The following is a 13,109-nucleotide window of genomic DNA, read 5'->3' on the forward strand; positions in this document are numbered from 1 at the left end:
AACCTAAATGATTTCAATCAACTTTTTAATGTCTTTCCTCTTTTCACAGAAATGTATACATACTTTTTTCGAATGTACAATTTCTCGAAACAAACGCAAAAATATTTGCATAACAGAACACACATCAAGGGAAAACAAACATCATAAAACGCTTTTCCATATTCATGATAAAAGAAAAGCATGCAGCAACATGGTGATGCAATTCATCGTGGTACTTTTTAGTTTTTGCATAGTAGCGACGAGATACAGGTTTTAAATGCATTTAAGCAAACTCAAACTCGTCATGACATGAAAAGGAACGTAAGCGTCTTCAAAATTTCAAAAAAAAAATATAGACTTAAGACTCTAAATTTATTTTCCGGGTAGGAAGAAGGAAATAACTTTGATGAGAAATTATGAAAACAAGTTCTTTTGTATTTAGTATTTGATAATTAAAAATTAAGTTCAAAACATAAAAAAACTGTAAAACTGCCAAAAAATTTCAGCGCGTAAAATTCTTATGCAAATATAATTTTCATTGTAAAAATTTTTAATAAAAAAAACTTAAAAAAGTTAAAAATTAAATTTTTTTAACTTTTTAGGCCATTAGATTTTTTGCATTAGAAATAAGTAGGACATGGAACAATATTGAAATAAATAATTAAATCGAAAGAAATTTGAAGCGTCCTAATTTTTTTTCTCACTAACTCACGTCTCTGCTTTTGACACAACTTAAAATTCCATCTTTGATATGAAATGTGTATGAAAATTAAATAAAATAAAGTGTTGGTTCTGTACTTTTAAAAAAGTTCGTTAAAAATGTTTTTTTTTATTCTCTTGGCGTTAATTTAAGTTTATGTCAGCGCACTTTTGGACACATAATAGCATTGGACATTTGGCTTTTAATGATTATTATTTTTAAAACTTGTATTTTTATCAAAAAAACTCTTTAAAACTACACGCGAATCAACTTTATTCTTAATATACAAAAAAAAAAGTGTTTATACTCTAAAAAAATACAAAAAACATCGAAAAGACATGTGTGAAAAAAGTTTTCAGCACCATACTGGTACTTCCGAGCAAAAGTCAATAAGTCAAGAGCTCCTATATCCATTATTTTCAAAAAGGCATCGACTTTATTTTATTACTACGGATCATTTTACACTTTTTTTTCTTCTGGTACCTCATGTGTTTTCTTGTTTGCCTGATGGTAATATAAGTATTTATTATCAGCCCCTAAAAAATAACAGTTTCTCATAAATTTTATGGCAATAAACGCACTACGCACGCAACAACGATCATGCCGATGATGTATGATAAAAGGTACAACGTGTGTTACTTTTCTTTTGCCTAGATTTGAAAAGAAAAGGACAAGCAGAACATCTTTAGCAAGAAAAACGTTTTATAATATAATTTTCTTTCCTTCATCATTATCATCAAAAAACCTTTAAATATTGATAAAAGACATATAACACACACATTTGTACCTAAAATTTTCAAAGATACCATTTTACGTATTATTTTATTTCAAAAATGGTGATCATTTTCGTTGTTTCGGTTCAGCTCAGGCTGACGTATTTTTGAGTTGCGTCTGAATAACAAAATACACAAAACGAGTGTAAAATAGTTCGAGCAGAAAATTGACGACGATATTATTACCATAACGTAGCATCGTCAATGATTGTATTATTATGTACATTCATCCTAAGGCGCCATCCATTTGTGTTTGTCTCCACTGTTTCGATGACGGTGACGTATACTTTGTGCCTAATTCTAGTTTTTAATATGTCTCGTCATACATGGATGCTACCTGGCATGAGCTTATTCTGTATATAAAGAGAGGGAATTAAACCATTCTGTGGAAAAACAACTTTTACCTAACTATGGATATGTTGAGCCAAATGAGAATTAGAATTTTTGGCCGACCTTTCTAATTAAATAAAATATCTGATATTTTTAAGCATTTTGTACTTTTGATACTGTCAATTAGAGTGATTTCTTCCACTTCAGAGCTTACACTTCCTTCCACGAACGTCACATTAAAATTATTATTGGTATCATCTCTGAGAAATTTGCTTGTACTGTGTTTACATCCGCCTCTTTTGTTCCTCCTTTACAGATAGAATCTTTTAGTATCTCGGTAGGAGCCAGATAAACATAAAAAAAGACAATGGGATAAAAGCCTCAGGTTTTTCAACATATTTTTTTTAATATGAGCCCCAAATTCTGTCCTATATTTTGTTTAGTCTATTGATACACGTACACATCAAATAGGTACAAAACACACATGACAAAAGAAACATTTTGACAAGACAATAAGCTGAAAAGAAAAAGAGACAGACAGACACATTCAGGAGCTTTTCAAAACATTTGTAGACATTACCTAAATCGATGGCTTGGTAAAATTGTGCGTATAGATTTTTAAATATACTACTCAAAAACATTAGGTATAATAATAAAAAAAAAGATACGGAACTACCATACTATCATAAAAAATGATCATTTTTCAGCACAGAACAATGCTTGTATGTTGAAAATGATAATGTTTTATAAATATTACGTTTCCTCTCATTTTCTTTATGATTTTCCTCAAAATTTATCTGGGTAAAAAATTTTTCCTGTAAAAGAAATCATAATCATAGATTTCCTATTGTTCTCTTTTGATAGAGCACGCATGTGTTGTAATTTTCTTCCGATTTTGTTCGCAGCCTCGATTTATCTGTCATTACTTTTTAGAAAGGGCAACACGTGCAAGGAATTAAATTAAAGTCAGCAAAAATGTAATAATTTTTCGAAGAATTCACGTTTTAAGTATAAGTTTTTACCTTTAAGTAATTTATGTTAATCAAAAGCATGTTCCAACTTATGAATTTGTTGTACCTGTTCCCTTGAATTAATAAAAAAAAGAAAAAGTAGTCGTATAAAGAACGACATACTATACCGCATTTAGATATTACTTTTTTGTACTCCTTACTTCACTTCCTTACTTACTTCACTTCTCATTTTACAATTTCGTACTCCTCGTTTTACAATTTCGTACTCCTCATTTAAATTTTCCGAATTCCTTGACTTTTCCCATTAAAATGCATATATTTTACAATTTTGTACTCCTCACTTCACATTTTCGTACTCCTCTTCATGACCTTTTCACAATTCCATACACATCACAATCCAAAGGACTGCCCACTCTTTCAGGGTCCTTAAATAACTAAGAATTAACAAAAATTTTAGATCACACTGCAATACAGACGACAAATCGAGTTCAATATCTCATTTTTTCTGCGAAATGCGGTAAAAAAGTTTAACTTTTTATTGAATCATGGACATAAATTATTGAGTTTCATAAAAAAAAATTGTACGAGTTTTGCCTTCAACCGACATCCAGATCAGTAGTGACAAAAATAAACAGATGTTCTTGTTTTATCTGGGATATCATAAGTAGGACAAACCTACATTAAATTTATAGGTAGACAGTCCGTTGTCTCAAATTCTGATTGTAAATCACTTTTTCTTGCATAATTTTTCTCGCACTTTGGTATTTTCTAAAGTTCTAAACATAGTCAGTCAAGAAGTCTGTATAGGGCAACGACTCACAATTCGTGCATATGATAATGGGTAAAGTTTTTATCACTTTTTTCTTTGTTTTTTTCTTCTTCATACCATGGCAAAGTTTTCTCTTCGTCCTCAGGCGCGAAGCGGATTATGTATGTTTTTGCAGAAAAAGAAAAAAGAGCAGCACTTATGGTCATAAAAATGATTCAAGCGACGTTTCGAGCACTCTTTTTCCTCCTCTTGTGTTGCTTTCTCTTCTAACAAGACTTCTAAACTTGAAAAGTACAGCAAGGAATAAACATCCATAAAAAGAAATGTTAAGAAAAATGATTTAAATTTAATAATTTGACTAACTTTTTTATCTGAAATCCCCTTTCTTGCTTGATGTTATGGTAGGCATAGTAGACACTCTCACCATTTAGAGATGCAAAGTGGTAGGAAATAAAGTTTTAAAATATTTTTTCGTGTATCTTGTGTTTGCTTAAACACGGGCTACAAGGGATATTTATGTATTTTCGTGTCTGCTTCGTTGAACACGAGGGTTTAACACACCTTAAGTTGTGTAAATATATATGTACATATGGAAGTTTGGCATAATATATTTAAATATGGAGCATAAATCCTTTACTTTTTGAGCTTTTGTGTGCTTTTACGACCGCAAATATTTTTTGCATGCATCTGTTTTCCTGCCAAGCCAGAGCTTAGGAAAGTGAAACAAAGTTAAATTGTAAATATAATGTTGAAGCTATTTATAAAATTTTTAGTGGAGGCGACTGGTATGTTGTTGCAATTCTCTTTACACTCAAATTCTTTGAAGGACCAAAATGGGATTCCTATCCTTATCTCAAATCAATCAATGTCCATTGTTTCTAATGTGAAGGAAAAGCACATTCTTTCAGAAAAGGGTTTCAACATGTGTATTTTGCTAATGACAAGACATACATATTAAAAATAGCCAAAGGTTGTTTTGCATTGTAAATCAAACAAAAATCCATTAAAACTTTACACATGTATTATTATTTGTTTTTTCGTTGTTGTCATTTCTTCAGCTTCTAAACTACCTAAATATTAACGTTTTTTCTCTTTATAGACAGGATTGCCAGTTTTGGGTTTCCGTATTGAAAAAATAAAGCTAAAAAGTATCTTTAACTAATTAAATTTTTGTAGCTTTTGTCAATTTTTGATTTTTTACCGCATTTCGAAGAAAAAATGCGGTAGTGTGTGTGTGTTCCGGTGTGCCCCAAAATTTTTTTTTTTGTAATTTTTAGTTATTTGAGGTCCCTGAAGGTCTGTGGGCAGTCCCTTGGACTATAAGGTTTATGAAATTGTGAAAGGGTCATGAGGAGTATGAAAATGTGAAGTGAGGAGTACAAAAAAGCGTAGGTATGTAATATCGAAATGCGTTTTTAGACGACTATTTTTTCTAATTTTTGTTTTAAAAAAGTTCGACTTTAATTTTATTTAAAAATTCTTCTAAAAAACGTTAAGAACGCTATTTTTATCAATTCGATTTTGTAGGCAATGAGGGTAGTATAGTAGACCAAAATTGATGAAAAAGTCACGATAGCCTAAGGCTCGATTGCCAATAAATCTACCACTACTGGTAGGTCATCCATAAAAAACATTTAAAATCAAAATTAAATCATCCCCTAATAAAAGAAAAATAGATAATTAAAGAGAACATGACAAGTTAAAAATATTACTAAAATATTTTCAATTCCAATACAAAAAATCATTAGTCTAAAACTTATTCAAATCTTTCACATATTATCTTGAAAAATTGAAACAGTTGCATCATATATCATCCGTGACAAAAATTTAACTCCAAAACGATTATGTAGACACTACTAGTTTTCAGTAACACTATTTTATTTCGCTGATATGCATATGTTAGAAGTTTCTGTGTGCAAGATTTATTGAAATACGAGTCTTTTACACTTACACAGAAATCCAAACATTTGTGCCGAGAAAGCAAGCAAAAGCTTCTGAAAACCAATTAAAACTTTTGTTAATTAGTGTACACGAGTGAGTAAAAGATTTTGTGTTTACGTATGGTGCTTTTCTTAGGTCTTTCCTAAACCAACTTTAAACGAAAAGAAATTTTTGATGTTTATGTATGCACCAAAAAGATTCAAACTCGACGACATAAAAATACTAGAAGAAAACGTTTGTCGCACAGAGTCATCCATTTAATTAAAAACTTGTGTTTGTTTAGCAATTGAAATTGTAAATCATTTTATTTGTGTAAGAAATTAAAATTTTTTTCTCAATTTAAGGGATGTCGTTCAGTGGAGCGAACGAAAAATGCATTGCATCCGAGGGAAAATAGGCCATTCCTATTCCAACATGTTTTCCTACAAAATGGAGACAATGAATCGAGAAAATGCTTTAGTGATGCATAAAACAACAATGATAAAATATTCAGCACTCAATATCTATTGTTTTATTCATTTATCACGACGTCGACATGCAATTGTGGGACAAATATCAGAAAGCAGATGGAATTCCATCAATTCGAATACACACACTTTTTTGATCCATTTCACATTTGATGATGGCCGAAGACATGTGAGCTACAGCAATTTCGTATCCGGATTGACTGTTGATGGTTGCGTGGAAGCGATTTATTGTTAGCACACTCACACACGCAACTAAAGGCGGATTTATAAGTGATTGAAAAAAAAGAAGAATGGAAAGGAATAAAAAGATCAACATGTGTTTAATACTCCGCTCCACTGAATCACATTAGATGTGAAATCAATTTTATTTTTCACACAAAATTGGTATTTTCAATCATTTCTAGCTGTTTTTTTTAGCAAAACGTAGATAAACATATGTTAAAGTCTTGGAAAAGGAGCGAATTTAATCATTTATTACGAACACATGTGGCGCAAGTTTCTATTCAAAATCTTTCATTAAACAGAGTTTTCTTACAAATGCGGCGGCTGAAAACGTGATTCGCTTAAATCTATTAATTTAAAGATTTTATTTGCAATGAGCTAAGCTCAAATGATTTTAATTATTTCCTATACGTAGAAATAAAAACATTTCCTCCTGTTTTTAATTTCAATAAATGAATCTCAAGGCAGGATACTTCTGGTTGAAAGAAAAACTCAAAGAATAATTTGAAACAGATGAAAAACAGTTTTCCATTTATTCTGATATTTAATTAAATATCGCTCCATATAAAAAAAAACTGAAATCATAGCAAATTACATCATTAGTAAAGACCATAAACTTCATTTCATTATCACAAATTACATTTTCTTTTTGCTCTGTTTTTCTGCACTGAACTATTTCATTTCTTTTTCTTTTTATCACAGGCATTTTGGAATAGTTTTCGTTTCTTCATTAATTTTCCATCAATGGCGATGAAATGAAACTGTGCACATGATTTCTTGTCAATAAAATACCCGAGAGTGCACGAAAACTGTTATCAGCCGACTGTTACTCACAGACAGCGAATTTAAGTAATTGAAAAATTCTTCCTTTTTTTCCCGTTTTTTTCTTGCATTCGAACAGGAAAAAAATCGCTTCAGGGTATGGATCTGTCTTTAATTGATTAAATTTTTTACTTTAAAAATTAGCTATTACCGATTGAAATCTATAATTTTTTTTTTTAACATGGATTCAATATAATTCTATTTTACAAAATAGATAAAAAAAAATGTTTCTTGTTCCAAAAAGATTTCATTTGTCAAAATAAACGATATAAAGTATTGTCAAATAAGTATCAACTTTTTCTCGGAAAGAATTTTTCAATTACATTTTATCATCACCATCACATTTGAATTATTACCATTCATTCTTGATGATTCATGACATACCACAACTCACACAAACACACACTCACAGAGACAGTGATACATAAATATAATAAAATAAAAAAATCTCTGTAGCTTGCACGTCTACCTAGTGAGTAATGAACTTTGAGCATGTTCGTCCCGACAAAGGCAGACATCAGACAGAATGTTATATTTATGTTAACTTTGATGTGTTTGCGGTTGTTGTTTTTTTTCTAACATTTCGTTCTACTTCACCAATGTAAAGAGTAACAAAGTGAAAGTCGTCTCCATTTTTTTTTTTTACAATCATGAAAAAAGTGCGACAATCCAATTTAAATTTCATCTCATTATGCCTTTAATCAACAATTTTACGTGCTTTTTATGTATTTTTTATTTAATGCCCGACATACAGCATTTGTGTATCCTCGAGCAATTTTAAGCTTCTTATATAGTTAATATATGAGTTACAACTCGAAATTTATTGCCATCTCGCAGAAACACTCCCTTTGCTAACTTAACAAGTAAAAAGAAAAGGATCCATTTTATTACTACGTATTGTGTAATAATTTTATACGTCTTAACTCATATAAGTGATCTATGGAGACAAACCGGTACAATGTAAGTTTATGAGAAAACGACGACGATACGACGACATGACTATAGTTGTAATAAAAATAAAATTAAATTGTTCAGTTTTGTCTTTTCTTTTTTTATGAGGAACGACGATACTTAAGTTTTGCCTTTAATTATGACATAACAATAGATAGCGGTAGTCGTGCTAAGAATCAAAGCGATTTAGTGAGAATATTAAGTTTTTATTATGCGCCCAAATTGATTTTCGGCAATTTTTGGAAAAAAAATTTCAGATTTTTTATTTTGACGAAAAAATTCAGGAGAAAAATGTACAATTCTCGACATTTTTTTTATAATTACATTAAAATCCCACAAAAAATGATCTGAGCCTCATTAAAATCTTGGTGCGAAAAATTCAAATAATTAAATTTAGTCGCTTTACAAATATTTAATTAAAATATGAGAACTCATAAATTATTTCATGCCATCATAAAAAAGGTCTAATATATTTTTTTTTTGTAAAATTAGTTAAAAAAAAACTCAAAAAATAGAAAACACAAAGAATCGTTATATTTAAGTTTTCAACGGTCGTATTTGAAAGAATTCTAAAATTACAAAAAAAAAAATATAACTTCGTTAGAATCATTTGTCTTTCTGTCATCATTGTTTTTTTTTTATAAATAGGTACATAAATGAGGTTCAGCAACCAAATAATAATAACAATAAAAATGGCTTACGGATTAGTGCTAATGACAAGCGCATTAAAATTGGATAAAATATATTCCGCCTTTTCAGCTTTTTGTCTTTTTAAATGTTATAATGCGAACGTAAACAATATTTAATGAAACGGTTTTAAATATAACATAAAACTGGAGATTTAAATTTGCAAAGTGTGTTGCTTTTACAATCATTTTACCACCAATTCACAAGCGATCACAGGCTCACGTTCACCGAACGAAAGAAAAAAAGGTAAAACAATAATTGGATGACATAATTTAAAAATATGACAACTATTTGCATAATTTTGTCAAAACAAATAATAATCCCACTGAGGATGACAGAACAAAGTGAACGTAAGATAAAAATTACTTTTTGTAAAGAACTCTCAAGGGACGTAAAAATTATGTCTTTATTTTTTTGACATTTTCTTTCTCATGAATTATTATCTAACCGCACACAAACAAAAAAAAATTTCCATGAAAATTGTTGGAAAAGTCGCGAGCTTCGCGTAAACTGTGAAATAGTTGCGCAACAATTTTCACAGCACGATAAAAAACAAGAGGATTAAATTGGTATAATTTGTATGAAAATCATCATCATTTAGTTTTCTTGTTCTAATTTTTCTTTTTAATGCCACTATTTGACACAAAAACTGAATTCGCTGAATATAGTTTAACTGTCATCGTTTTCAATAAAAAATTAATCTGTGAACGACATCCGATGTTTTCATGAGTTTTCAACAAAATCCCTGAAAGTTACAAACTTTCTACACATGATGAAAAAATTTTTCTCAATATTTACAATAAAATGAAACAAATGTCTTCCATTTAATCTACTTGTGGCGTTAACATTCAAAGACTTTGACTTTTTTTCACATAAATATACACGAATAAATTTCATAAGGAAAGCTTGGAAGAGGAGAAAAAAGACAGATAGACGTTACTACATCTGTTTTACATGCTTCGAATGCAGTCACGTGGAATTAAATGTAAAATACATGCCATGAATAACAAACGTCTCAACTCTTTTTTGCCCTTTTTATCATCCAGAACAGTCTCAATGAACCAAACAAATGAAACAAGACTAAATATCAAAAATAATAGCAATATGTGAGAAATATGTGAGAGGCAGAAAATACAAAAAAAAGAGGAATAAGGGGATAAAGTGAGTGAACCTGCCTAACGACTTGCAGTAGATTAGTAGGACGTTGTCATCTTGTACTCAATCGCAATCTCGCATGAATTGAATTTAGATTAACATTTTTGATATCAGAGTAGTGTACAAGCGCAGAAGAGAAAAGTTTTTGTGAATGATGAAGTTTATGCTCGAGTCAAGAATATACAAGTAGATCAAAATGTTTGTTCGAAACTTCAATATACGACTGGTAATTTTCTCTTTCATTGTTTGCACAAAATTAGTAGTAAATGTTTATTTATGAAACATTAATGATTTCTGTGTTTTTGATTACTCTACAATTTTAAATAAGTTTCTGTACTTACCTCTTTTTAATTACATTTGATTATATTGTTAATATTTTACTGAAAATTTCGTTTTCGATATTTATCTTATTTATTTACTATTTGTTCAGCACTATCATTTTTATGTTTTTTTAATTTAATTTATTTTAATTCACTATTATTGACACATTCGTTGTCAATATTTTGTAATATAACGAACAGTCGTCACTATTTAAGTACAGCTTTTTACAATAATCTTTATTATAATAATTATTGTGTAATTTATTTGATTTGATTTTATTTTATTTCATAAACTTATTCAACTAGTTACACGGTAAAAGAAAAACACGAATTAAAAATCTGCTGATTGATTCGGACAATATACTCATGTCTTGTAAGATTTTTTTGCTTCAATTTTTTTCGGTACCAATTGGTGCAATATTACATTTATTGCAAAAAAATTCTTTAATTTACTAAAATTTGATTGGGGATTTTTTAACTTGTATTTTTTTTAATTTTTCAGTTGTTGAATAAAATTACTAAAATCTAAAATAATACCTTTAGCAGATGGTTCACTATCTGTCTAAAATTTCAGAAAAACGTTCGATCAGCGGTCTAAAAAAACATTTCAATTTAAAATTTGTTATTTATCTACCCTGTTTTTTTTATTTTATGAACTGTCCTCTAGCTCTTTTCTCAAAACCAATTTCCAATATTTCAATTTATTTTCATATATAATTGAAAATTTCATTCGACAGGCTTGACACTTTTTCAGTTCTGAACGGTGCACAACGTAGAAAAATATTTAAATAAATAAAATTGCAAAAAAAAAACTAGGTAAACACTTCACATTGGCGGAATAACAATAACAATTTGTATATATACATTCGTTCGAATTGAAATTTATTATTATGAAAATATTGGAACACCATTCCCAGGGAGATAAAGAGATGAATAATATATAAGAAGTAGAGATAGAAGTACACCTGTGTACAAGATACTATTGTCAACGTCTATTTTCTTCCAATAGGTATTCAAAATAAAACATTGTCAATTCACACAATTTTGGATTTTTAAAAATAAAAAACTAAGTATGCAAATCTTTAAGAGTTAACTTCACTTTATCTTCAGTTTTTAAAAATATCATCAATGTATACTTTTCAAACTTTTAAATTTTCTGACGCAGTATCCTACTTAAGAAATATTAGAAACATCTTAGTGCAGTCATATTTAACTAAATCAAAAATTGATATGCGCATATAAAATTGTAAATGAACTGCTTAAAAACACATTCACTATTAACAGAAATAGGAACGTCTACACCCGATCAACTAGACAACAACATAAATATCACATTGATAATCCATTTGGTTTACTTTGCGATTTCCTGACGAAGTACAATGATTTGACAAAAGAGGCCGTAAACTCTCTCTCTAATGGAAAAATTTTAGAAATTGGTCAACTTAAGATGCATCGAAGAAAGTGATCGTTTTTATGTATTGTCGCCCTATATGTATTTGAATTAAATTTTAATTGAATTTAATTGACGAATTGTTTTGTGATGTACGATTATGTTAATTTATTTATTTTATAATTTTGATTGTCTCACTTTGTGCTTCACGCTGCATAACAAGAAGCAATAATAAATGACTTAAATTTTTTTTTTTTGAATCAATAATTTTTTCCCTATGTATCTCAAAAATAAAAAAAAAGCTATGTGTTTACGGTAAAAAAAAACTTTTCAACATATTTAAAAATTCTTTGTATCAATAAAATCTTTTTCATCCCATTATACTATTTATTAACTTTAATAACATTTTAGGTAAATATATTAAAAAATATTTAAACAAAAAATTAATTTTTTGTTGTTCTTGCAAATTTTTTCTCTATCAACTAACGAAACATGTGTATTTATTTTCTAATAATATGTGAGATGTTAAACCCTTGTCATTCGACTTGTATGTGTGTATGTAACATGTGTTTGCCTCTGCTTTTCATATTATTACAGTTTTTCTTTTCTTTTTTGCCTCACAAGTGTCATATTATTGTAACACGTTTCTTTTCTATCATTTCCTTTTTCGATCGACTCAACTTCATTATATTTATTTTAACACTGGCACAGATACAAGAAATTGTATCAGTGACGATTATTTTTCCCTTTTGATTTTATTTTGCCCAAGGGATGACCATACATTGGTACGTGTCTCGTAAGTTTCTTTTTATCATAAATACATTTTGTTTCTCTTTATGATTCGTTTTACATTTTTATACGAAAAAAAATCTTGCTATGACATTGAGTATAGAGTGGCGAAAAACTTTATTTAGGAACTTTTGTTTAACCTATTCTGGTAACTTGTTGTTTTGTTAAATGATTGAACTTTGTGAGCACTAACCTAATATTTTTTCTGTTTGATGAAATATTAACTTTTATTATTTCTTAAATGACCTTGAATCACTGGGCTTTAAAATAACGCTGAAAACTCACTTGCTATGATGCCACATTCTTTTTGATTCACTTGAAATTTCTTGTATGTGAATAAATTTACATATTTTTCTTTTTATTACATTATTTTTTTTTTTCTATAAATTTTGTTGTTTTATTTTATTATGGTTTTAAAGATATACACCTAGTATATTATCCTCTATTGGATTTGCAATAAAAAGGTATTTTTAATCCGACCGAACTTATTATTTATTAATTTTTTAATTATAATTCCTTGTTTTTTTTTTTTTTTGAACAACACAACGATTTATATTAATTTATTTCGCGAGTGTTTTCCTAGGATAGTACATGTACAATCGTCTCTCGCGATCAACTGAACCAGTTTCAGATGTTTAAAAAATCCGTACCATTCACCAAAATGTTGGACGACTGCAACAATTCATAAAAGAGATTTTTCCCCATTTCTTTGCAGAGAATAAAAATTTTCATTTTCCGAAACGTTCCGCAGCCAGGCAGACTTTGTGTGTCTCTGTACGAGAAACAACACATTAATTCTTGTGCAAACAAAATCGATCTCACTGTTTGTGCACGCGAATAACA

The sequence above is a fragment of the Culicoides brevitarsis genome, chromosome 2, assembly GCF_036172545.1.
Source record: "Culicoides brevitarsis isolate CSIRO-B50_1 chromosome 2, AGI_CSIRO_Cbre_v1, whole genome shotgun sequence".
Taxonomy (NCBI): Eukaryota; Metazoa; Arthropoda; class Insecta; order Diptera; family Ceratopogonidae; genus Culicoides; species Culicoides brevitarsis.